This window comes from Balaenoptera musculus, chromosome 14 (assembly GCF_009873245.2).
Source record: "Balaenoptera musculus isolate JJ_BM4_2016_0621 chromosome 14, mBalMus1.pri.v3, whole genome shotgun sequence".
In the NCBI taxonomy this organism is placed as follows: domain Eukaryota; kingdom Metazoa; phylum Chordata; class Mammalia; order Artiodactyla; family Balaenopteridae; genus Balaenoptera; species Balaenoptera musculus.
In genome coordinates this window covers 87,727,644-87,751,125 of record NC_045798.1, presented here as the reverse complement: position 1 = coordinate 87,751,125, position 23,482 = coordinate 87,727,644, and the positions used below count along the sequence as shown (strand labels likewise).

The 23,482-nt window shown below is 43.0% G+C and overlaps 1 protein-coding gene across 4 annotated transcripts in view; it reads left to right on the top strand.

Annotated features, from left to right (window-relative positions):
- Positions 1-22,259: 22,259 nt before the first annotated feature.
- The window catches only part of ZNF516 (zinc finger protein 516), a 113,661-nt gene continuing 112,438 nt past the window's right edge, over positions 22,260-23,482 (top strand). For all 4 annotated transcript variants that reach the window (XM_036875066.1, XM_036875065.1, XM_036875063.1 and 1 more), the window contains exon 1: positions 22,260-22,344. The gene's annotated coding sequence lies outside the window, so the exon portion shown is untranslated. The remainder of the gene's footprint in view (positions 22,345-23,482) is intronic.

The following is a 23,482-nucleotide window of genomic DNA, read 5'->3' as shown; positions in this document are numbered from 1 at the left end:
CAGCTTCATGTTATTGAAGCGAAATAAAGATAAGATTTCAAGTGGCCAAAGGACCATTGATTTGTTTTTTTCAATGTTTGAGAAAACCCAGAAACAGAGATCCAGCTAAGATGCCTGGAACACAGCTAGCCAAACGATGTTTTCAAGTGATTCTAACATGAAATCAATATGACCAGCAACAGCTTACGTAATTCTGAGAAAGCAGCAAATCAAATAAATAAAAAAGCTGTCTTTGGACCAAATTGTAGTTTCTAACAAGGCTACCTACTGTGGGTGACCGGCTTGCTCATTAAGCTTTTAAAGCTGGGCTTCACTAATGCCACTTGAAGCGGGGATGGGCCGCTCCCAAGCCAAATACGGGACAATGCTCTCCTTAAGCTTATTAACTTTACGTTTCGTACAAATGGCTGTTTGAAATGATTTGTTCATAGACGTGCACACGGCTTTCAAAATAACAGTCTTCATACCCTGTAACACAAAAAAAAAAAGGAAAGGAAAAGGGCAGTGGAACCAGTGACAAGGAATTAGGCTGTTGATTTTGTTTTGAAATAGAACATTTGGATCTGTTCCTCAAATCTTAAAATGACTTTTAAAAGATAGTAGGTCCTAAATAAAGCTTGTTGACAAACTAATTATTGGCTGAATGCAAATGGTCGGCCTGAACTCAGGGCAGCAAAATTTAGCCAATTCCCTCCACCTCCAACACTGGATTTTACATTCTTTTAAATCTCAACAGAATTTTCTGATCTTTCTAAGAGACACTTGAAAGGAAACAGGTTATTTGTTTAAGCTTAAGTTACATTCGCTGTGTTAAAGCCAGGGACACACGGTTATCCATCACTGAGTTGGCTGCAGAGATGAAGCACAGGGTGTAATGAAGCTCCAGCATTTTTAGCAGCAGAAAATGGACCCTATCTCCTTACCCCATGGAAGGAGGAGGTGGGAGTGGGAGAGCTCACTCAGAAACTAAGGGAAACGCCTAAAAACTCTCCTTCTAAATCCTCTTCTCAAGTCCAAGTTTCCATCTGGGACAATGCGAAGAGTCGCTTTCATACCTTGTAAATTAAGAGCACCGTTTCCATTTTGTGTGTTAACAAAATCAATCACATCTCGAACCCCGCCAAATGCCATTTCACTACATCTCGTCCAGTTTATCTTCGAAAGACGAGAGTCGAGAATCTCAATTCTGTAGGTGCTTCTAACTTGTACTCTCAACCAAAATTATTTCACACTCCTCCACGTAAGAAAAGGTATAGATTTCTAACATCTGAAATTCAAGATGCCACCGAGGATATTTAAATGGAAAAACAAACAAACGGAAAAAGACTCAGATGGGGGCTATTCTGATTCTGACTCTAAAAGAGGAAGGAGCTTTTCTCAACAATTCTCTCTAAGTTGAGGGTTCCGAGCACCAGAGGAAACGCTCCCACACCAGCGGCCGTTTTTGGCAGGAAAGCCAGCAGTGGTGGGTGGACCAAGTAAGAGGATCTCTCTCCTCCTTGTCCGCCCAGAGATTCTCATCAGCATGAAAACCCAGCAGAGCCGGGGCAGAAACAATGCACAGTGTATTTCGTGTTGCTCATTTATTCCACCTCTTTCTCTCCCTCACCGTTGAAGACAAGATTTTAGTGTTTTTCAAAGAAACACAAAGCAGAAGCTAAATAATTAAAGTCTGCTGTTACAGGCCCAAGCGGCAATTATTAACTAGAGAATATTTATGCAGTACTGTCAAAGCTTCTTTTGAAATATTGAAAATGTTCCCAGAGAAAATGGAGTACTTTTTAGCGTTTTCGAAAAACGAAATATATGTCAGCTTCCCAAACACTAGACACATCTGCTCATCTGAAACTCAATACTGCTGTCGGTGTAAGGTTTTGTATAACTCACTTCCTGTCTTCATACTTACACAACAGGATATTTAAATAACAAAGACAATGAAGAAGCCAGGCAAAACTACGGCACCCCCTGACATCACATGTGCATTTCTTCCTTTCCTAATCCCATCTCTACGCGTTCTGAGTTGCAGAAATAATTAGCACACACAAGGACATCTTTAGACTAGTGATTGCCTATAACTGCACACAGTAATAGGCAAGGAACCAGTGTTTATCTGGGCCTGTTTACGTTGCAAGGGGCTCTTTGCCTCCCAGAGGAAAAGCCACTTGTGGCCCCATTGCTCACGTGCTTCTGAGGTCCACTATGACCCCCAGATCAGTTTTCCCATCATAATGAACAAGCACATGGAGGCACATGTGGGCAGATGTTTCATGTCCCTCCCAAATCCACCAAGACTCTTGCCGTATTTAACAATTTTTAGACCTTCAACCTTACTTTCATTCACTTCTTAAAATACATGACTTTTTTTTTTTGCAAGTCAGTTGGTCTTTAATTAGGAAAACATTGGTTATTTCGACATGTCTTTTTCCTCTTCTCTACCTAAGGTTAAAATACATGACTTTTGTTTCTAGCTCACAGAGATATAATGTCATTTCAAATGTACACACTAAAAATACTTCAGTTAAAGGAAACCTTTTCCATTAAATTAAAGTGCTCTCTGCCTCGTGTAGATCATAGTTTCCTGGTTTGGAAATCTAAACTAAAAGGAATCTTCATTGTTTTATTACTTCCTTCATTGGAACATTACTGAACATATATTAGAAATTATTTTACCACAGCTTTCATCTTGTCATTAGCGCGGATCTATTGTATGTAATCAAGTTTTGCATATGAAAGTGTAGGATTAAGTATCTTGCTGATTCCTGTATTCCCTTTTATTGGGAAAGATGCACTAAGGGCCCCCTCTTTCCCTCAGCGTCTGTGTGAATTAAGTTAGCACAAGCACATACATTATGAGAATCAAAGCTGTATGCCAAGGACTATATTCAATCTGAAAACCAAGAACATATTTAAACAAAGAAAACAATTCTGTATAGAAGAATTCCAACCTTAAAAACTCCCAGGGGTTGTAATATCTCCACTCATCACTGGAAAATTACAAATGTCTTGCATCTGTATTTATAGATTTAACAGACTTGTATTTCAATGAAGTTATCACATTTTAACATATGCAATACAACACTTAAAAGATTTTTTTTTCAAATATAAAATTAAATATGCTTGTGTTATGGAAGAATTGGGAAACATATGAGGGTAAAACACTAATCACCCATCATACAAGACAACCACTGATTCACATTGTGTTACATATTAAGAAAATAAACAAATACAATATGTTTTCATAATTATGTTAATATTTACATATGCCATTTTAAATCTGAATCACAGAATTCTAAAGTGGGAGAATTTATTTAGTTCTGACTTCTCATTTTTCAGATGAGCTAAGGCCCAGAGAAGTTAAGTGACTTGCCAAAGGTCACACAGCTAATCATGGCAAAGTCAGGGCAAGAAGCCATTCCTTCCATCTCTCTCCTTCAGATGCCAAGCTGTCACTCTTCACATTGGCCCTTCTTTAAATGACCAGAAGACCAGGGAAGTAGGGCATACTTGAGCAAAAATAACTTGTAATATAATGTAATACCTAGGAAGATGCCTTGTCTTTCAGGCCATTAAATCCCCTTTTTGTGCATAACAGACCAAGACCATTGGTAATGACCCCGCCATTTTTTAATAGCAGCTTTCTTGAGATATAATTCACATATCACGTACCTCACTTATTTCAACTGTACATTCAGTGGCTTTTGTCATATACACAGCGGTGTGCAGCCATCACCTCAATCTAGGACCCAAACACTCCCATCACCCCACATCCATCAGCAGTCCCTCCCCATTTTCTCCCAAGTCCCCCACCCCTGGAAACCACTCATCTACTGTCTGTCTCTATGGATTTGCCTCTTTTGGACATTTCATGTGAGTGGAATCTTACAATATGTGGCCTTTTGTGCCTGGATTCCTTCTCTCAGCATACTCTTCTCAGAGGATCATCCAGACTGTAGCATGTATGACAACTTCATTCCTTTTTTTATGGCTGAATAGTTTTCCATTGGGTGCTTATACCACATACTGGTTTTTTTGTTTTTTAAATTCTTTTGGCCGCACTGCGCAGTATTCGGTATCTTATTTCCCTGACCAGGGATCAAACTCCTGTCCCCTGCAGTGGGAGCACAGAGTCCTAACCACTGGGCCACCAGGGAATTCCCATATATCACATACTGTTTATCCATTCATCAGGGGGTACGCATTTGGCTGTTTCCACTTTTTGGCTGTTATGAATAATGTCTCTATGAACATCCATGTATAAATTTTTGTGTGGACGTTATGTTTTCATTCCTCTTGAGTATATACCTGGGAGTGGAATGTCTGGGTCACATGGTAACTCTGTGCTTAACCTTTTGAGGGACTGCCTGACTGTCTTCCAAAGCGACTGCCTCATTTTACATTCCCACCAGCATTGTATGTGGATTTCACCACATCCTTACCCACACTCGTCATTATCTATCTTTTGATTCTTGCCATCCTAGTGGGAATGACGTGGTATCTCACTGTGGCTTTGATTTGCATTTCCCTAATGTCTAATGATGTTGAGCCTCTTTTCTTATGTTTATTGGCCATTTGCGTATTTTCTCTGGAGAAATATCTAGTCAGATACTTTGCCCATTTTTAAATTGGGTTATTGGTCTTTGAATTATTGAATTGTCAGCGTTCTTTATATATACCAGATACAGGTCCCTTATCAGTAGGATATAAGATTTGCAAATATTTTCTCCCATTCTGTGAGTGCTTTTCACTTTCTTGATAGTGTCCTTTGTCCCTTTGATTGGGTCTGATTTATTTATCTGCTTTCTTTTTTGCATGTGGTGTCATATCTAAGAGGACTTTGCCCGTATTCAAGTTCATGATGATTTAATATATATTTCCTTCTGAGAGTTTTATAGTTTTAGCACTTACATTTAGGTCTATGATCCATTTTGAGTTAATTTTTGGGTGTGTTCTTTTGAATTAGACCTTTTCATTCTTTTGAATGTGTGTGTCTAATTGTCCTACCACCATTTGTTGAAAAGACCCTGCAATTTTTAATATGAAGCAGGGAAGCATGACTTTTCGATGATTTCAATAAAATGTTTGTGTATGTGTGTGTGTGTGTGTGTGTGTGTGTGTGCGCGCGCGCGCGGGGAGTTTTGTGGTTTTGTTTTTTTGTGTTTGTTTGTTTGTTTGTTTTTTGGCCATGATCCGTGGCTTGCGGAATCTTAGTTCCCTGACCAGGAATTGAACCCGGCCCAGGCAGTGAAAGCTCCAAGTCCTAACCATTGGACCACCAGGGAATTCCCTCCAATAAAATGTTAAAGGAAGAGAATGTAGATCTGAAGTAGGAACAATACTACAGTTGTCACACACTATTTATATCCCTTTAAAAAATCTGGGGTATTGTAAAAACAATGTAAAAAACTTTACACTAACTAACTGGTCTCTTTATTGGTCCTAATCTTAGCTTTTCTGCAGCCTATGACTCTGTGATTCATGAGCTCCCGTAGATAGCCTGACAGAATCCTGGCAGTTTAAGCAGGGTGACCTTAGACTTATTCTCACTTTCCATTTTTGATATCTTTCTTTTCCACATTGTGTCCTTCCAGGAAACGGTCTCATTCTTTCCAGTTCTCAGCCCACAGCCTCAGAAAGGGATAATGGCTCATCAAGATTTGGACGGACACTCGTAGGTATTTTCTTTTTCTTTCTTTCTTTCTTTTTATTTATTTATTTATTTTTGGCTGTGTTCAGTCTTCATTGCTGTCGTTGTGGTGCGTGGGCTTCTCACCGTGGTGGCTTCTCTTGTTGCGGAGCATGGGCTCTAGGAGCACGGGCTTCAGTAGTTGCAGCACGCAGGCTCAGTAGTTGTGGCACACCGGCTTAGTTGCTTCACGGCATGTGGGATCTTCCTGGACCAGGGCTCGAACCAGTGTCCCCTGCACTGGTAGGCGGATTCTTAACCACCATGCCACCAGGGAAGTCCTGTAGGTATTTTCACTTCAGTGAATTACTTGGGGGAAACAAACACGCAGAAGGACTAAATGAGTACTTGGAGCATCATGGTAGATGCTTGAGGGAGAAAACTTGATTAATTCCTCCTGACAGGAAGTGCAGGTCGTTCCTGACCTGAAGGAGAAACATGATTAGCAATTCTTTTTACTGAAAAAAAGGTGGGGTTTTTTGGGATATGCATATATTTTTTAAATGGTCAGGCTAATCTGGAAAGTTTTTACTGTGAACTTTGGTTTTCATTATTATTCTGTCACACTAGAACTGATCATTTCCTCAGTGCTGGTGGGAAGTTAGCAGAAGTAACTCGTTCTCTTGTTTCATTTGAAGACTTTTCCCCAGTAGTCTGGTGGAAGGGATTTTTGCAGGTTGTTAAAAGGTTGTCTATGGGTGTTTATTTCTTTGAAGCCAGGGAAGATTGAACCTAAGTATACTACAATATATTGTGGTACATCCATACAAATGAATTCTGTGTATCTGTCATATTGTTCACATGGAATGATGTCATGATATGTGGTTGAAGTTAAAAAGTAAGTGTAGAACAATGTATGCTGCAAGATCTCTTTTTTGTAAATATATGTATGTATACACATGTATATTTGCCTGTTTGTAGTTAAAGAGGGTTAATCCCAGGCATTGGAGTTTGGATAAAGGAGGGGGTGGGGAGATAATCTTTTTACTGTATACACCTACATATGTTTTAATATTTCATTTAAAATGAGCATGTATTACTTCTGTAATTTAAAAATTAAAAAATTTTAAATAACCCACATAAACCATTTAATCTGGTTCTGGTGCCTTTTTTAAAAAAAAAATCCAACTTTATTTTCAAATTTTTCTGAAATTATTTTGTTTATTTAAGGATGCTACTTATTCTTTAAGTCAATTTTGGTAACTTATATTCCTTAAAAAATTTTAGAAAGTTTGTTTCTTTTGGATTATTAAAGTTATTGATATATACCCATTGATATAATTATTCTTTTAAAATTAAAAAATATTTTCATATCTTTTATTCCTAATGGTTGATTATGTGTATTTTCTTTTTGTCTCTTGATTAGACTTGGCAATGTTTATCTGACTACTGATTTTTTTTTTTTAGTGTTACTGTTCAACTCAATTATTATTATTATTTTTATCTATTTCATTAAGTTGTTTGACTTTTACTGATTTTTTTTCTTCTACTATTTTAGGTGGATTTTATTTCATTTTTTTGTACAACTTTCTGAGTTGAAATCTTACTTCATGTAGTTTATAATAAATGTATTCTTATTTAAGACTTTGATACGTAGCGCTGTCTCTTCTTTTTTTCTCTAAGTAGTAATTTCCAATTGGTTTTTCTCTTTAAAATCTTTAAATTTATATTATATTACTTATATATGGTATTTTAAATTTTTTTTTTTTTTTTTTTTTTAATTTTTTATTTTATTTTATTTATTTATTTTCTATGGCTGTGTTGGGTCTTCGTTTATGTGTGAGGGCCTTCTCCAGTTGTGGCAAGCGGGGGCCACTCCTCATCGCGGTGCGCGGGCCTCCCACTATCGCGGCCTCTCCCGCTGCGAAGCACAGGCTCCAGACGCGCAGGCTCAGTTGTTGTGGCTCACGGGCCCAGTCGCTCCACGGCATGCGGGATCCTCCCAGACCAGGGCTCGAACCCGTGTCCCCTGCATTGGCAGGCAGACTCTCAACCACTGCGCCACCAGGGAAGCCCGGTATTTTAAATTTTTGTTCTATTTTTAATTACTTTTTTTTTCTAGCAGGTGGTTGGCTATTTCTGTATTGTTAATTTCAAGTTGTTTGCATGGTGGATCAGAAGAATGTCTTTATGATTTCTGCACTTTGGAATTTGTCCGTAGTTCCTTGTGGCTTTTTTTTTTTTCTTTATAATGACTATTTCCTAATTATTTGCAGAGAGGGTATAGTCTCTCTTCATTAGCTAGAGTATTCCATATTTTATTAGCTCAACCTTACTGATTGTGTTATTCTCAACTACTTTTGTTTCTTTAACCTGTGATGTCTGTTAGATGTGTGTTGAGTCCCTTAATAAAGTGGATGATTTATCTATTTTCTTGATATTTTTAAGTGCTTGCTTTATATGAAGCTCTTGTGTTAGGTATCTAAATGTCCATGACTTTAATCTTCTTATAACTTTTACCAGTTTGAACTACCCTTTTATTTCTTTTCATCATGAATTCTATTTCATCTGTTGCATCTATTATTACATTTAATTTATTTTTATTAATACTTGCCTGATGTCCGTCCTTTTATACTGAACCTTCTTGTTTTGTTTACGGTTGTCTCTCATGAATAGCATATAACTAGATTTTAAGACCAGTATTAGAGTCTCACTTCTCATTTATTTTCATTCCTAATACATTTTAACTCATTTTACACTGTGAATTTTCGATTTACCATGATTTCTCCACATTTCTGTTAGTTTTTAACAAATTTTCCTCTGTCTCATTTCTTTTCTAGTTGTTACTCATAAATTTTGTACACATATATTGAACCTTTCTTTTTTCCACCCAACACTAACAAAAATCTTACCATGTTTTTTTTTCTTTTTTCTTTTTTGGCTGAGCCGCGTGGCTTGCAGGATCTTAATTCCCGGACCAGGGATTGAACCTGGGCCCCCAGCAGCGAGAGCACCGCGTCCTAACCACTGGACCTCCAGAGAAATCCCACCATGTTTTTTTTCTGTCTCCTGTGGTCTTGAGATTTGGGGGAATTATTATTCCTGATAGTTATTTTTATATTTGTTATAATCAACACTTACTTCAATGCAGCAACGTGGTTTTTTTTTTTTTTCTGATTTCTTCACTCACCCCTGCTTCTTCTGTCCCTTGTCTTCTTTTAAATTTATTTTTTATTTCCGATTTCCTGTAGTCTGCATTTCAGAAGAAGAATACAGGCCCTGAGGTTGGCCAAAACTTGGTGAGGGGAAAACATAAAGTTCCAATTCTACATTTTGAGGGGATTTTCATAAGGGAGGCAGCAGATACAGGATGAGACGTAATGTCTAGAATTAGCATCGAGACAGGCCTTGGGTCTGAAGGACGGGAGGGCAGCTGCTGGGGTAGGTGCCCTGACAACCAAGACATGCAGGGCCTCAGAATAAGCCTTTCGAGAAGAGGTCCAGGAGGTGCTCCTGTTCCCAGCGGGGCAGCCGGCCCGCACAGACCTGGGCTGGTGCTCCCCGCACACACGCCAAGCAGCCCCTGTTTATAGGCTGTGGCCAGTCAAGGGGCCCCACCGGCCGGGAGCCGAGGGTCGTGTCCCAGACGCCTGGTGCCACGTGGTGTTTCCCAGCCTCCAGAATCCGTGCCTTCACTTAGGACACATCGGCATCCCATCCAACACGCTTACCTCTGTCCTGCCGTCCGATGAACCACAGTGATAGAAAGGCCTCTGGCTTGACCCGAAGACCCTTCCGAGTAGGGGCTGAAGCCGGCTGGTCTCACGGCCAGCCTCTCCCCATGGCAGCATCTGCGAGGTTCCCGAATCCGACGGGGGTGCAGTGGTGTCTGACACCCTTGGCCCTTCTCTCTTCCATCACATGGCCTCTTCCACCTCCAGGACAGAAGGGCACCTGCTGGGTACTCCACCGGCCTTTCTTTGTCCTTCTCAACCTCCATCCAGGACCCCCGTCTTCTGCCCAGTGTGGGAGGCCTCGGGATTTTGATCTTCAAGTTCAGTGAGACCTTACCTCTTAACTGACTTCTCAGCCACCAAACCTTCCTCCTCATTGCAGTCAGAACCACCCTTAAAAACAAATCTGGGGGCTTCCCTGGTGGTGCAGTGGTTAGGAATCCGCCTGCCAATGCAGGGGACACAGGTTCGAGCCCTGGGCCGGGAAGATCCCACATGCCGTGGAGCAACTAAGCCCGTGCGCCACAACTACTGAGCCTGTGCGCTCTAGAGCCCGCGAGCCACAACTACTGAGCCCGTGCACCACAACTAGTGAGCCTGCACTCTAGAGTCTGCGAGCCACAACAAGAGAAGCCACCTCAATGAGAAGCCCGCGCACCGCAACGAAGAGTAGCCCCTGCTCGCCGCAACTAGAGAAAGCCCGCGCGCAGCAACGAAGACCCAATGCAGCCAAAAATAAAATAATAAATAAATAAATTTAAAAAACCATATCTGATCGTGTCCTTCTCCTGGTTAAAGTGCTTTGGTGGCCGCCAGGCGCCTTCAGTGAAGTCCGCCTTCCTTTGCTTGGCCCCGGTACGTCCTCGGCCACTCTGGGCTCACAGACCAGGGAGGGGCTCGCAAAGCAAACAGCCAGTTCAAAACCAGATTCAGGCTGCTTTCAACTAAGAGCAACAGAAATCCCTGGCCCAAGGCTGAAACAAAAAGGGACACTCATTTGTTAAAGTCCAGGATAGGGTGTCTGCTCCAAGCCAGGCGGAATCAGAGGCTGCCCACTCCTCCAGGGTGGGAGGTGGCCCCAAGGTACCCCTGCTCCAGGTGACCGCCTTGAGGGACGAGGAGGAGAACTTTTCTCCACCTCTGTGATTCATCTACGAGAAGGCCCTTGGCTAGAAGCCCCTCCACACCCACCCCAGCCAACTCCCCGTCATGGCCCCCGGCCAGCAGTGGCATCACCTGGACATATGGAAACCAAACCCCAGCCGCGGGAGTAGGGCCACTGTGTCGGCTTAGACCAAACCATCTCCCCAGGCAGCATTGCCCGAGCACGGGCTGGACAGCACTCAGGGTAGAGGAAGGGGCTGGAGTGATTGCTGGTGGGGAACCAGCAGAGTCTGCAACAAATATTGGAACCAGCAGGAGGGCGGCGAGGACAGAGCGCCGTGGGAACACGTGCGTGGGTGTCTCCCCGAGAGCGAAGGCTCCCAGGCTCCCTCCTGGTGCAACATCTCTGTCGGAACCCCTGAGCAACTTGCAGCCCGAGAACTGTCCTCACAGCTGGAGACTCAAGGCCGAGCGCGGTTCCTCACCACGAACGTGAATTCAATACATATGAGTTGAGTGAATGACGCCTCTGTCTCTGCTCATCTTCTGTGTTTAATATGTTATTATCATTGTGATAATGTCAAGTGCCGTGACGGAAATCACAGCGGACATTTTAGGCTTTATGACTTGTGTGTGGTTTTACTGATACTGTGTACGTTTAAAGTCAGATGTTCCTTGTATTCCTTTAGCCTCTTCAATTTTGTTTAACGTCATTCATTTTTTTCTTTTTTTTGAAGACTTTTTTTATCATCATATGTGCAGTTGACGTTGGCGGATAGAGTTGAGTCTATCCAGGACTTATCCCAAATTTGCAGCACCTCATTGACTGCTACATTTTGCGAGAAAATCTTGGCTAGAGAAAGAATCACCATTCTTATTAAAATTTCTCAGCGTCCGTATACCAGGGAGTGTAGAAATTATACAGAATAGAACAAGGGCATTGTTCTAACTTCAAATTTCATAACAGGGCAGAGTGACACTCACACAACAAGGAGGAAAGTCCTTCCTGTAGTACGTGGGACAAATGGATTTTAAGAGCTGTACCCTTAGACACATAATTCTTAAAAACATCATATGAACTCAAAATAATTTGGCTTCTAAATGACTGCACCACAAAGGAAACACAACCACTTTGAGTTTTCAAGTTTTAAAGGAGTTAATAATTTTGAGCCATTTCACTTTGCTGTTATGAGCAGAATTAAACTAAACAAAATGTAGCATGTGTAGTTATTATGATTCCATAGGACAAACCCTTTACTTCTATTTCAGAAGGAATATAATGGTCATCTGTTCTGATCACAGCTGGTGTAGGGACACAGAGACTCACAAAAACAACAGTGCCTCGGTCTCTGGAAGATTAGACGTTCCACAATTAATGCACTCTTTTTTTTCACTTGTAAAGAATCATCTATAATTCATAGTTCCTGCCTTCATATCTGTGGCGTTCTCTAGCTGTTAACTTTGAGTCAGAAAATAGGTATCTCCACACACAAAAGAGAGAAGTAGTTGTGTGGCTTTTATGACTCCACCCTAACATGTACAAGACCAATACCTACGAAACTCCCATCACATTTTGGAAATAAGTGTTCTGTGCAGTGTTCATTGAACAAAATTTGTTTTTTACTTGGTTTCTATATTTTTTCTCAGAGCGTGAGACAACCAAACTTTTTACAATCCCTTGTATAGATGTTCAGTATTTATTCCTTGTTTGGTTTGGTTAATCAAGACTAAAATGGTACCGAAATGAGTAAGTAGGGTATTTGCACCATTATCGTCCCTGTAATTTTGCACAGCAAGGGAGGGTGAAGTAAGACTGCATGATGATGTGTGATGGGGGACAGAAAGACATCAGTCAACGGAAATAATATCATTATAGCTTCTTCTAGAGCAGAGTTTAATTTTTGGAATCCTTTTGCGTTGTTGGTGATTGAAAGAAAGTTTCAACAAATTTTCAGTTGGGGGTACATGTGAGCACACCACCGCGTTTAAAAATAAGATTTAAAAAAAAGATGAAATTTCCCTGCTTTGAAAGGGTAAGAGTAGTTTAACAGTTATCTATGTAATACTTCACGAATACAGTTTTGGTTTTTTTTCCCCCTTAGGCTTTTTTGTATTGTTCTAAAGAAATGTTCTTTACTGTGAGAAATATTTGTAAAATCATGTTTTAGTAATGTGTCCTGAAGAACGCAAGCTCTAGGATGGAAGTTTATGATCAGTTTGCCTAAAAGTTACTTCTATGCTTCAGTCTAGGAAGTCCCAATATAAACAACTGGATAACCTCAACTGCAAAAAAAAAAAAGAAAAAAAAGTGGTGTTGGGGAGAGGTTGGAAAGTGGAATATTGTTTTCCAGCCAATAAGTACAGGGTAGTTTACTTGCTAAAAAAAAAAAAAAAAAGACATATAGAAAATCACTTCATTTTTAAGGATTGTTTTATTTTTACCCATACCCTACTTTACTGAGTTATGATAACTCAGAAGCAAACTAGAGAGAGAAAGAGAAAAGCCACCAGCCGCTCCTTCTGTCGGCCCACTTTGCCCGCACGACGGGGAGACCCCAGGTTCAGTGGCAGCCCCTCCTCTTTGAATTTCCTCGCTTTTGTAAATTTGTCAGTCCGTCCATGAACTTTGTTTGAACAGAGTTTGGCACTTAACGGATGATTGTATTGTATTGTAACTCACAGTGTAACACATCTTTTCTGTATTTATTTTAAATAAAGGCTTTCTAGAAGCCAAAGGGCTTAAGCTGTAGGAAATAAAGAAGTAAGTGTGTGTCCAGACCTGCCAATGCTGCATGTTACTCAAATGCCCTGATGTCCACACCCCAGAAGTTTCGGCAAACCCAGGGCAGTCCGGAGGCCTCACTTGTTGCAGGAGGTGAGGGTGGGTTAGCTCGTTTTTGCCCGGGAGAAGCCAAGAGCTGACAAGTTCTGGGTCTGTGGCCCCAGGGAATCCGATCTTTCTATGCCCTGGGAGTGGGCAGGGTGCCTGTCGGGGGAGGAACCTACGTTTCCCATCATACTGGAGAACATCTAGATCAGGTATTGAATGGAAACAGTTCTTAAACATTTGCAGTTTAGGGTGTGAATACCAGATTCGATTAGGCTTGACCACACCAGTGGCATTTTATGATAACAAACAAGAGTTTGAAAATCAGTGAGGAGGGGTTTAGTAGTTGCAAACCATTATCAATACATACAGAATGGATAAACAACAAAGTCCTACTGCATAGCACAGGGAACTATATCCAATATCCTGGGATAAGCCATAATAGAAAAGAATATAAAAAAGAATATGTATATGTATAACTGAGTCACTTTGCTGTACAGCAGAAATTCACACAACTTTGTAAATCAACTATACTTCAACAACAACAAAAATAAAGTGACTTACACAATTGAAAAAAAAGAAAATCAATAAGGAAAAATCAAATGGTTCTAGAAATGATCCCCATTTCAAGAGTACTAATACAATTTGGGATAACATTTCTGATGCCTTCAGTTGTTTTAAAACAACATATTAAATGAACATATAATTTTATAATATTGATTACATCCCTATATGGTAAGGGGTAAACTGCATATTCAGAAAAGAACTTACATTTGTCCACATAAATACACTATTAAAGGGGCTTCCCTGGTGGCGCAGTGGTTGAGAATCTGCCTGTCAATGCAGGGGACACAGGTTCGAGCCCTGGTCTGGGAAGATGCCACATGCCACGGAGCAACTAGGCCCGTGAGCCACAACTACTGAGCCTGCGCGTCTGGAGCCTGTGCTCCGCAACAAGAGAGGCCACAACAGTGAGAGGTCCATGCACCGCGATCAAGAGTGGCCTCCACTCGCCACAACTAGGGAAAGCCCTCGCACAGAAACGAGGACCCAACACAGCCAAAAATAAAAATTAATTAATTAATTAATTAAAAAAAATACACTATTAAAACAATGTCAAGTGATTACACATTTTCACTTTTCTTGTTCCTAATAACTCGAAGTGCAATTCCCATTTTGCAGATAAGGTAATCAATGAAAATTCTTACTAAATTGTAGGTTGATAGTTTCACCTCCAAACTACAGTGAGGAACACTGGATTTTGTTTGTTTGTTTGTTTGGTAAAAATATCGTTGCAAATGCAGTCTGTTACAGACTACAATCGTTTCTTTTTGAGAAATTGTAGGAGAAATTTCACTTAGATACCAGTATCAGGACATAATGTTTTTCGGTGGAAAAATGGACTTCTCATTTTTCAGATAGTGCGAATCTTGTAAAGAATAGTACTTCCCTCTTTGTTTTGGATGCTAGGAAGCTCAGAGGAAAATTCTGCTACCTCTGACAGCATGTGGGATAAACGTGTGCTTATCTTAAGCCTGGTGAGCTGATCTTGACCCTGATGTCATTGTTTTTCTTGTTTTTCCTAACCCAATTCCTCCCACTGCTTACGCTTTCCTTTTGTATTTTATATGTCTTATAAAACCAATTCAAATCCTTTGAGAAACTAAAGATTTTTTCATAGAGGTTATCTATCCACCAGTGAGCACGTTTTCCCACACAAATATGTAGCACACGTCAGGCTTCCAGAAGACAACAGTGCTTCGAGGTGAGTGACGAATGCCGACCGGAGTGACACACATGGTGTGAGTGCAGAGGATGTGATGTAACTTATGCACGTGCAAACACCAATACACAGAGCCAGAACTGGGTACTGGAGCTCATGCCAAGTTCCTAAAGCTATTATGAGGAGACACAGATTTGGTTTTGCCCACCTTAGAATCATCTTTAAAGTAGCCGAGGCCATGTGCTTTGGCTGGTGGATGGGCTGACGTAAGGGTTAGTGACGCATTCCAGGGCCTCTGCCTTCCCACCCCCTCCCTGGCACTTGCCAGCTCTGCCCGCTGGACGGGGCCATGAACGCTGAACTTGAGCATCTGTAAAATGGGACGATAGTGACGCCTACCTCGTGGGATTATTGGGAGGATTAAATGACATAAAATGTAAGCCCTTAGGTAATAAATATTCTTTTTTAAATGAGCGCTTAATCTAGTGCCTGGCTTAGGAGTAGTAAATGTGGAATGAATGAACAAAGGAATGCACAGTTGTGAAAAATTAGGATTTAAAATTTTTTTGACCTTTCGTCATCGTGTGCTTTAAATGATGACTGCTTACTTGAAATATTTTGTAAATTGTTCATTGTATTACATGTTTCAGTGATCTAACGTGACTCCCTCACATTCCCAACTCAGCTTGGTCACCGTGATGCTGAAATGAAGAACAAAAGCTTTTTGGTGACTCAATTAGTACAATTTAGTGACTCAATTGTAGAGATCCAGCCATTTGTCTCTTTCAAAAATTCCATTTTGGCCCCCAGGTTAAATTGCATGCCATGGATTCACTATCTATTGGGGGCACACCAAAACACCTCCATGTACCCTAGAATGGAGCGTCTGCTCATTGCCTGCCAGTGAGGCCCCAGAGACACACATGTGCCCTGGTTCCATCCCCAGAAAGACAGATCCTCTTAACCAAAGGTTTTCCTTGGGGCCAGAAGCCTGGGGTTGCCTTAGTGCCTGGCTGCATTCGTCGTGAACACTTCTCAGGTGCCCGGTAGGTCAACTTCACTGTTCCTTTTTATTGATTTTAATTTTTGATTTTCTGATTTTTAATATGCTTCTTCCACTTTGGGGGGACGTAGTTTGGTTATAAGACATCAATCAGCCATGAAACTACTAACCAGAGAGCAGGTAACTCAAATTCGACGTTAGGTTTGCTGTGTGTAGTTTCAGCTGCACTGGTTTCCATTTGGGAAGAAGATGGGGCGTTTTTTCATATTTCTCCTGAAACTTATAAGGAGGCCAAGACAAGCAAAGACAGCCAGATAAGATCATCATAAGAGAAGATAAATTCTTGAGAATTGTTTTTATTGAGATTGTAGTCACTTTGTTAATCAGTTTATTTGGCAAAGTTCTTGCCTGCCTGTATATATAACTGCTACATCTTTTATAAAGAAGGCAAAATCGTACCTAGTTACATGCTAGAGCATGGATGGACCTTTGGGACATTATGCTCAGTGAAATAAGCCTGACACAAAAAAACAAATATTCTGAGATCCCACTTAGATGAGGTTCCCTCAAGTAGTCGAATTCACGGACACAGAAAGTAGAATGGTGGTAGTCCGGGGCTGCGGGGTGGAGGGGATGCGGAGTTGTTGATGGGAACAGAGCTCCCCTTTTAGAAGATGAAGAGAGTTCTGCAGATGGACAGTGGCGATGGTTGTACAACATTGTGAATGTACTCAACGCCATTGTACCGTACACCTAAAAATAGTTAAAATGGTAAATTTTGTGTTATGTCTCTTTTAGTGCAATAAAAAGTCACTAAAAAAATTGTACCCAATCTTATTTAGCCATAAAAAGGAACGAAATTGTGCAATTTGCAGAGACGTGGATGGACCTGGAGGCTGTCATACAGAGTGAAGTAGGTCAGAAAGAGAAAAACAAATATCGTATCATATCACTCACATGTGGAATCTAGAAAAATGATACAGATGAACTTATTTGCAAAGCAGAAATAGAGACACAGATGTGGAGAACGGACGTATGGACACCGGGGGCTGGGAGGGAGAGGGATGAACTCGGAGATTGGAATTGACATTTATACACTGCTATGTATAAAATAGATAACTAATGAGAACCTACACAGTTCCCTGTGTACAGCACAGGGAACTCCCCTCAGTGTTCTGTGCTGACCTAAATGGGAAGGAAATCCAAAACAGAGGGGATATATGTATACGCAGAGCTGACTCACTTTGCTGTACAGTAAAAATTAACACAACATTGTAAAGCAACTATACTGCAATAAAAATTAATAAAAAAAAATTGTACCCAGCTTTCCTCATCAACAAAATGTCTTGACTCCTTAATTATGACAATGACTCATCCGTATCCTGACCACTTCTTTTCTTATTCTGATTCTAATATCATCAAACCACCTAAAGGCCAAATTCTGCTTTCCTTCAACCTGTCTTCTGTGATGTGTCAAATGAGATCTCACGCGAAGGTTTCTGAGCATTTATTCCCTCCTCGGTTTCATTACAAGTATATCTGCCTACCCACAGTGAAAGAGATGTTGCTGGTTCCCTTATTTTATTTTCAGTTCTCTCAGAAAAGTTTGCATCAACATGCACATGTGATCAGTTATGCATGGGGAAACATAATGAGATTTGGGCGCAGAAAAAGCCATTGGTTTTGCTGTTGTAAGAAGTATGGTGTCAGTAACAACCTATCTGTTAATTAACATACTGTGGGATCGTGTGATAAGAAAAACACTCCCTCCCTTCCGGAACATGGGAGATCTTTCCAAAGAGGAATCCTTCCTGAATTTGTCTTTCCTTAAATGAATTCTGCTCTGCGGTCCACTTCCTTTTATTCTTCAAGCCATTATGAAGCGCATCTGTGGAATTCCGTATCAGCTCTTCTACAGCCAGCTGCTGCCGAGACTTTTACTTAGGTTGACATTAAGAACAGATTTGAGGGCCCTCTACCTGCTGTGAGGTCCTGATGTAGTTATCCCAAACTGCAAATGGTGAGAAAACGTGCCTGCAAATCCCTGGGACTGTTAGTATATTTTCTATGATGCTTTTGCCTCAATTCGGAATCTGCACGAACGCTCTGACCGAAAGTTGTTAAAGATATCTTTGTCATTAACCAAAATCGGCGCACAAGAGTAAAAGAGAACCCGTGCTGCGTTAAGAATAGGAGTAGGGGTCATCATGGAATTTTCCTCTGAGCAGAAAACCAGGACAGATTGTTAAAACGGCTGATTCCCTGGGAAGGTTAGGGTTTCTGCCGTGGGGAAAAATGAGGAAACCATACTCTGTGTCGCGCATATGGGTCCATTTTGCACAGATCTGGAAGAGACGCTTTGCTGATTATTAAACTATTGAAAAATTCAGGTATGGCTTTTAAGGTGTATTCAGACTCGGACACCACGGAGAGGTGAAGAAATCGTCACAGAAGTCTTTGAAACAACACGCAGGTTTCCACCATGACTGACTAAGCCTAAAGCCCAGAAAGACTGACCCAAATTGTCAAATTTACACAAAAGACAGCACCAGAGAAAGCTGCTCAGTGAGAAGCTAGGAGAATCTGGGCATGGATCACATTAGAGGTAATGGGGTGTGTGTGTGTGTGTGTGTGTGTGTGTGTGTGTGTGTGTGTTTACAAGAAACGTATAGTGTCTATTTCACTACTACAGTATTCATCACCTTCCATAAGAATTAAAATTTAAGAAACAACTGAGATAGTTTCCTACACCACGATTAAAAATATTCTGTTGGTTAACTTCAGATTCAAGCAGCCTGGAACCATTTTGTAAAGACTATTTAAAATATAATCACAACTTTGCCTCTCATCAGGGCAGGGGTCACCATATGTTAAATTCCATACTGAATCACTCATGCTGACGGCTGTTTTCCCTTCCTCCGTAATCTAAATACAGCGGATTCTCTGAGTCTCCAGGTTCTACGGAAGGGAAAGATTTTAGGAAAGAACAGCACGTTAGGATTGCGGTAATGTTTTTGAAACCATCAGTGACTGAATAAATAGCCAATTTCCATTTATACGTGAAATTACCACCTACTCCAAACAGTATAAAGGCAGGCAGCAGCTGTACTGCTCTTAAAACAGCCTTTACCTAGGAATACTTGTTGACAATTTAAATCCAATTTATCCCTAATCCATGCTGAAATCTCTAAATTTAAGTTAGTTCAGAGAGCTAAATATTTTATACCTGGACTTAGGTATATGATGTCATTCTCCTTTCTCAGATATAATTTACAAAATCCTAAGAAATTCACACAAAGACTTAACATTAAATATTTACTAATAAGTAGTGCACTTAAAATTTTGAGCATGCATATTTAATAAATATTTTTAGTTTGTCTTAGACTTCACACTATAGTTTAGAGAGTTTCACTTCCAGCTTTCAGACGGACAAGGCCTTTTAGGAGGTTCTTTTTTTTTTTGGTATCTGTCTGCTTTTCACTTTTAACTATTCTTTAATGGAATCTCTTAGGAACCTTTCTGATCTAAATGCCCAATAATCACACACCATTGGCTGACTTATGCACACAAGCCATTCAACACTGTTTCATTAAAATGCCATTTTCCTTAGCTTGAAGGGACAGAGTCCCAAATCCTGAACAAATAATTCATTAGACCATAACAAGGGAAAATAAGTATTTTTTTCTCCATCTATTTCATTAACCAGAATTTTTGTCTGTTATAAAATTATAAATAACCAATGTATATCCAACCATTAATCCATCAGTCTTGCTGACTTCTCTCCACCCAAATATTGTAATTTACCTAAACATTTCAAAATAGGAGGACTTCTTTTGGGCGATTTCAGGGATGTATATTTTGTGCAGAAGCAGTGTCCTTAATCTCTAATGGGGACTTTAAATGTTTCAAGATATTAAACAGTTGAAATTTTGACAATGCTGAATATGTTATAGGAGTAGTATGAGAACTCATATATTTTGTTTTGATACCATTTTTAAAATAGTGTGTTGACAAATGAACAGTAATGTAAACACATTCGGCTCACGAATGGCGCTCTCACCAGTAACAAAACCGCCTCAAGCTGCCATTTTCCAGGATGTAACTCTTGCGGCCTCTCAAGTTACATTCTCAGATTCTGCATGCATTGTAGAGAAACAGGGAAGAAAAGCACACTATTATTGTAGAACCCGCGTGGCCCTGAGTGAAATCACATGTGGGTGATAAGCAGGCTGGAGAAAGAAGGCAAGTCATGAAAATCACAATTTTATGTGGAGGAGTGTGGCAGTTTTGCTCACTGATTGTTGGTCTAACTTGTCAATTTTCCACACATGGAAGTTATTAGTGCAATCCTGTAGTCTTAAATAGACGTAAGAATTTTTACCATGGACTCAAATCCATTCCAAAATACTACAAAAAGTATTAAAGTTTCAATAGGCAAATTTTAATCTCTTTGGGGGTGCATACACATATACGGGATAGTACGTCTCTATATGACATTTATATCCATGTAATCAGTTGCAACGGGGGGATAATTTTATTTGTGCATTTTTACTCTGCATTGTAAAGAATTGTGGGCACTTCAATACTTTTCTGTGAATCGGGCTTAAATTTGATTGTTCAAGAATACATCGCACTTAGGCATTCAGGCTGAAACCAGCAACAATCGTCAACGACCTTTACCATGCCTGCTCTCCGCATTAGTGCAGATCATTAATCATACTTTATGATCAGGGATCCTTCTCGCAAAGGTTCTCAGCCGTCTTGCTCCCTCCCTGTCTCTCTACCCCCCACTCCCTTGCTTCGTGGAAACGCACGCACATGCACACACACGCACAAACATCACACACCCTGCACTCACGTTGCACACATGCAGAATGGCCCACTGGCTGAGAGTCCAGCTTTGCAGGCACAAGTCCCTTCCTGGGCGCGGGTCCGTAGTGGTTTCTGTTGTAAATGCCCTGAGCTGGAGCCGGCCCCCGAGCTGCTGCAGCAGCCGTGAACATTAGCGAACGTTAGGCTCCGAGAGAAATGCCACCGCGGAAGGTAAGGCCTGGACTGTAGCGCGGCCTCCACAGCAGAGCCACGGCCGTATCTTGGATGGAATCCATCTCCACTGCGGATTGTCACGAGGTGAGCAGAACACGGCCAGGAGCCCGGTGGGAGAGGGCAACGTTACTCCGCGCAGGCCACCGCTCCCTGGATCTACGTCACCCCTGGCTCGCGCGTGCGGGGCGGGGGGTGTCTCCCGCTCCCACAGCCTCCCCCCCTCACCTCTCCTCCTTCCCCTCCATCTGCCCCCTCCCACCCCTTCTCCTCGGCAGCCACCCACCCCCCTTAAAGCTTTCTGGAGTCAAATTGGGATTTCCATTCTCAGACTCGACTTAGTGCAACTAACTACGGCCCACGGAGAGTAGTACTTGGGGTGAGAAAGTGGAGTTTGAAAAACAAAAATTAAAGTGGAGCTTTTCAAGGATAAAAATAAAAAACAACAGGCATTTTAAAATTGCCAGACAGCAGAATCCTTGTTCTGAAGTCTTTCCAGTGGGACCCCATCTTGATTCCGGACTTCATCTGCAGATACCCTGTGTCTGAATACCCCCAGCACCTTTATCAGGAAGTTAGGTGAAACGCACACCCTAAGCGGTTTGTAAAGCACGCGCGGCTGGGACCACCGGAAGGATACCCGCCTATAAATCTGGATTCCGGGCGTAGTGCTCAGGTGCCCAAGCCGGCTGAACATGCGTTCCCAGCACGCCTGCACGTATGGGTGCGTGCCTGTGTGTGTATCCGTGTGCGCGCGTAAACAGCTTCCCGTAACTGGATCTGCGGCAGCGCTAGTCCTTGGGAATAAGGGGCGACAACTAGCCGCTGGGATCGGGATTCAGTGCTATTAGGGGAAGAATTATCAGTGTCTGAGTCATCGCGAGCCTCCAGACTTGCCCCGCAGTGTGGCAGAACTTTGTGCTGATGAGACAATAGTGGAGCGTGTGCGTTTCCTACAGGGCAGACCATTCCGGGGCTGGGGGAAGCCTCGGGCCTGCGCCGGGCCGCTGGGGCCCGGTCCCCTCCCCGCGCCGCGCAACCCCCGGAGCCCGGCCGGCGCCGGGGTCCCCGCGGGGCGGGCGCGTCCGGGGCGCGCGCGGGCGGCGCGGGGAGGGGGCCGGGCGCGTGGTGGGCCCCGCGCGCCCTCGCGCGTCCCCCGCGCCCGGGCGCAGCTGGCGCGGTCGGTCTAGTGCAGCGCTCGGCTCCGCGCCTCGGGCGCTCGGCTTCACCTTCAGAGGCGCGGGGCGTGCGCGTCCTCCTCCCCGGGCCGCCCGCCTCCCCGCCAAGGTAGGGGCCGGGGTGGCGGCGCGGCGGGGCCCGCGGGAGGGCGGGGGGCGCTGGGACCAGGCCTCGACGTGTGGGGGACCCGGCGTGCGCCGCGGGGGTCGGGGCTCCGGGAAGGGACTCCAGGGCGCGGGGAGGGCGGTTCGCTTTCCCGCTGGCTAGTTGCTCCGCTCCGCAATTCCGGGAGAGGGAAGATGCAACTTCGGGCGGCCCAGCGAGCGCCCGGGAGGTGGCTTTTACCGCAGTGGAGGGGCGGGGTGGGAGCGCGGAGGAGGCTCCGGCTTTGTACACTTCGTCAAAGGCGACGCGGGAGGAGGGGAGCTCGGATGCGCTCTCCATCCATTAGGAGACAAAGAGCAAATTGCCTTACTTTAAAGTAAAACGCTCCGGCTAATGAAGGTGGGTGATGGGGCCTCGGGGCCCGAGGAGCCGCTTCAGTTATTAAGGGTTTGGTTGATGGGGTCGATGCCAGTGGGCACCGAGCGCTGCTGCCTCGGGGACGTGCTTGCGGGGAGGGGCGTTGTTCCCCCCCCTCCCCTGGCTGCGTGCCCATCAGCTGGGAGCGCATAAGTGACCCTAACATTAAAGAAGTGAGAGCCCGGAAGGGAAGTTAGGGCCGGGGTGGGGTTGGGGACGAGGGTTCTCGCAGTGACTGAGGCGGGGTGGGGAGAGGGGGGTCTGCGTGGCAGGGGCTCCTCGGAGAGGCACCCAGCCTGGCGTGGCTGGGGGCGGAGGAGGTAGTGATCGCGCTGTATACCCGCGTATATACTAGAAAAGAATACTTGGGGTGTGTGTTGGGGAGGGTGCAAAAGCGCCTCCTCTGCCATTTCCAGGGGGAGCTAACCTACTGAAGAGTTACGATCAGTATTTAGATTGAACCGCCTCGTCGAGTTTTAAAGAAACTTTGTATGAATAAGTTTGTTAAAAGACAGCCGAGTTGGGTATTTAAAACAGTGGTTCATGAAGGAAGGTTGGTGTGCGGTGACAATCAGCCCTGGTGGGCTGGGGAGCCGGTGGAGCCTTGCTATTAGGGACCCGAGAGACCGAGCCTTTTACCCGAAAAATGTGGGTCTGTAAGTCAGCCTCGCTTATTATCAGCGTTAATAAGCTCCCCGCAGCAGACCGGGATGTGACCAGGGGC